Source organism: Pteropus medius, unplaced genomic scaffold (assembly GCF_902729225.1).
Source record: "Pteropus medius unplaced genomic scaffold, Ma_sr-lr_union100, whole genome shotgun sequence".
Taxonomy (NCBI): domain Eukaryota; kingdom Metazoa; phylum Chordata; class Mammalia; order Chiroptera; family Pteropodidae; genus Pteropus; species Pteropus medius.
In genome coordinates this window covers 3,352,433-3,356,394 of record NW_024346771.1, presented here as the reverse complement: position 1 = coordinate 3,356,394, position 3,962 = coordinate 3,352,433, and the positions used below count along the sequence as shown (strand labels likewise).

Genomic DNA, 3,962 nt, shown 5'->3' with positions numbered 1-3,962 from the left:
AACTTTTCTTTTATCTTGAAAACAAAAAGATTAGAAAATCAGAATTATTTTAAACAAAAAAGTTATTAAAATTATAATTATTTTTAGTCCACTGAGTTCTATAGAGTCAATTCTTGTTTATTTTGATCTTTCACTAGCATTTTATAAATCAAGTAGAGATCTATAAATCTTCACCCAGTTTAAAGGTATAATCTAAAAATTTATTCTCAGAAAACTGTATTTTGTTTTTTGGTCCATCTCTCTTCTTTCTTCTGAATTATTTCTAGATTTCTGTTTTCTATGTCACTGAGCCTTTCTTCCATTTGATTGACTCTATTTCCTAAGCTTGCTATTTCATTCTTCATTTCTTTTAATGTGTTCTTCATCTCTAGTAGTTTTATTTGTTTCTTTTTTAGGGTTTCAATCATCTCATTAACAAAAACTCATTTTGCTGGTCTATTTTTTTCTCTACTCCTGGAATTGTTGATTTGAGTTATTTTGGATCTCATCGAGTTTTTTCAGAAGTACAATCCCAAATTCTCTGTCATTTAAGTCACATATTTATATGTCTTTAAGCTTATTTTCTTTCTGAGATGGCTTGTCACCTTGGTTGCTCATGGTGTTTTATGGACTATTTCTCCACGTAGGGCATTAATGGAAATGTATTCTGCTTTCTGTTTTTCCAGAAATATTTATTGTATAGAGGCCTCTCTTTCGCCTGTTGCTAAGAAGGTGTTTTTCTTTTGATTTCCAGTAGGTGGTGTCCAAGCCTCTTGGATCCCTGCTTTGAGACTTACTAATGCTTCTTTTTTCTTACAAATATTCAATCATAATCATTATCCTCGGTCTCAGTCCCTGTCAGTGTTAGAGACAATTTTGGTAGCGTTTGCTCAAATTGCCCTGGGGCTCCATGGTGTTTGATATGTAGGATATGGGGTAGAGGGAGGGCATGCTCTGGGGGTTGGTGGGTGGGGGTTGCTGCTAGTCATATCTCAACCTTGTGCTTCACAACCATGGCTGGTAAGACCCAGCTGTTGCCTCTCCACAGTTAGTTCTCACTCTGCTTTCTGCCCTGATCCCTGGGCTCTGCTGTGTGGAGCTCACAGATCCCTCTGGCAGGGCTCTTTGAGAAAGTGGCTTCAATTTCCCTGCCCTCTCCCTCCTTCTGCAGGGAACTCTGGTTGTGAAAGGCAGCTTCTTTGTTCTTTCTAATCTACCTCCCTCCCCCAGCCCAACTCCCATGGTTCTGATTTCTGGAATCTCTTATGCACAGATCGTTTGCTCAGATATGCTTGTGTACAGGTTAGGTGTTATTTGTTGAGTTTTAGATGTTTAGCTTACTGTTCTTCCCTTTTTCTTTCTTTCTTTCTTTTTTTTTTTAGGTGAGGCAACCCTTGGTTGACTTCACAGATTGCAAGGACCTTGTCAGCTTACAATCACTTATTTTTTACACCTACAGCACCTGGTCTTCCTAGGTAGTCTCCCATCCAAGTACTAACCAGGCCCAACCCTGCTTAGCTTCTGAGATAAGATAGGATTAAGCTTGTTCAGGGTAGGATGGCTTTAGATGGCTTACTGTTATTTCAAAGGGGGATATCAGGGACATCTCTCACTCCACCACGCTTCTGACGCCACTCAGAAAACTGTATTTTAAAATAAGTCAAAAAAAAAAAAACTTAAAATGGTTATAAATCTGATTATAATGCAACTGACTGACAAAGGAATTTGCTTTTCTATGTAACATAACATATTTAGATACCCAATGGGAAGGATTCAAGATGGCATAGAAGGTAGAAGCTATGCATACCTTGTCTCACGACCACACTAAAATTATAACAAAACAACCAATATTTAACAGAGCAACTAGTATGTGGAGTCGCCAGAGGTCTGGTTGGACAGAAGTCCTACAACTAGGTCACTTCAAGTAATAGGTTGCCTCAAAACATTAAGAAGGGCAAAGATGCTAAATGTCCCAATTCCACAACTATGAGTGTCAGTCAAGAATAAGAAGGGCTATCTTGGCTGCAAAGCTGCCTCTCCCATCTAAGGATCTAAGAAGTGGTCCTGGCCACACACTGAGCAACCCAGCCCAAGTTTCCAGTGCTGGAAAGAGAAGTCCCCACAACTTCTGATTGTAAAAATCAGTGGAGGTTGTGACTGAGGGAGACAGAGGGCTGTGGGAAGCTGAGAGCTTAAGGGTCCACTTCCAGCCTTACTCACTGATGGACTTACTTACTCTGAGTTCCAGCACTGGGGCAGCTACTACAGGGGTGCCAGGGATGTATAAGGAAGTGCTGAGTGTCAGGCTTCAGATACTGGGCTGGAGGGATGGCTTGCTCCCAGACAGAGGTGCAGGCGAAAAGTTTCACTGTTGAGCCTTCTCCACTCCCAGCCTGCAGATGCAGGTGCCATCAAATGGAACTACACAGGTCACTCCACCCAGGGGATTCTCAGACCCTACCTTTCTCAACTTATGGGCCCACCTAAGCCACTTCCAGTGATTTATTCCATATAAATGAGCTATTTTGGCTCCTGATGTGAACTTTCATAGAAACTCTCAAAAGCTCACAGAACCCCAAAAAGCAGCATCTGGCCTCAGCATGCTCTATAATTCTTGCTGAGCAGCCTCAAGCCCTGAGGCTGGCCTCGTTTTCTGACTTGACACCTCAAAGCACCTATAAGCCTAGAGGTACACAGGGTGGAGCTGAACTTGGCCTGCGGCTGAATCCCTCCCAATTTTGTGCCAAAGGGCCTCATAACATACCTATTACACAAAGCCACTTAGTAGCCCTACTTAATACATAGAAACAGACATAGAGAGACAGCCAAAATGAGGAGATAAAGAACATGTTCCACATGAAAGAACAGAACAAAGCTCTGGAAAAAGAATTAACCGAAATGGAGACAAGCAATATACCAGATGCAGAGTTCAAAACATGGGTTATAAGGATGCTCAAGGAACTTAGGGAAGGAGTAGATGAACTCAGGGATAACTTTAACAAAGAGGTAAAACAAAATAAAAATGGAGATGGAAAACATAATAGGGTGCCAGTCACATATGAAAAATACAATATCTGAGATGAAGAATACATTAGAGGGAATCAGCAAAGTTGATGAAATGAAGGATTAAGTGACATAGAGGATGGGGTAGCAGAGGACACCCAATCAGAGCAGCAGTAAGAAATAAGAACCCTCCCTCCCCCCAAATGAAGATAGTTTAAGAAGGCTTTGGGACAATGTCAAGTGTGACAACATTCTCATCAGAGGGATACAAGAAGGAGGAAGGAGAGAGAAAGGAATTGAAAAACTTTTTGAAGAAATAATAATGGAAAACTTCCCTAAACTTGTGAGGAAAATAGACATACCACCTCCAAGAAATTCAGAGTCCCAAACAAGATAAGCCCAAAGAGTTCCACACCAAGAAACATCATAATTAAAATGCCAAAGGTAAAAGACAAAGAGAATCTTAAAAGCAGCAACAGAAAAGTAATTAGTTATATACAAGGGAATGCCCATAAGGCTGTCGGCCAATTTCTCAGTAGACACTTTGCAGACCAAAAGAGCTTCACACAAAATATTCAAAGTGATGAAAACCCAGGACCTACAACCAGGATTACTTTACCCAGTAAAGTTATCATTTAGAATCGAAGGACAGGTAAACAGCTTTCCAAATAAGAAAAAGCTAAAGGAATTCATCATCACCAAGCCGATATTACAGGAGATGTTGGAGGGACTTCTTTAAGAAGAAGAAAGAATATATATATAACAAAAGTCTAAATAAAGAATGGCAATAACTACATATCTATCAATGAGTACTTAAAATGAAAAAGCATTATGTTCCAGTCAAAAGTTAGGGTGGCTGAATGGATCAGAAAACAAGACCCTTACATAAGCTGCCTACAAGAGACTCACTTCAGATTAAAAGACACACATAGATTAAAAATAAGGGGATGGGGAAAGATATGTTATGATGGACCTAAAAA

General features: G+C 40.0%; 1 pseudogene; it reads right to left on the bottom strand.

Annotated features, from left to right (window-relative positions):
* Window positions 1-1,429: 1,429 nt before the first annotated feature.
* On the bottom strand, window positions 1,430-1,548 carry LOC120613897 (uncharacterized; annotated as a pseudogene).
* Window positions 1,549-3,962: the final 2,414 nt, after the last annotated feature.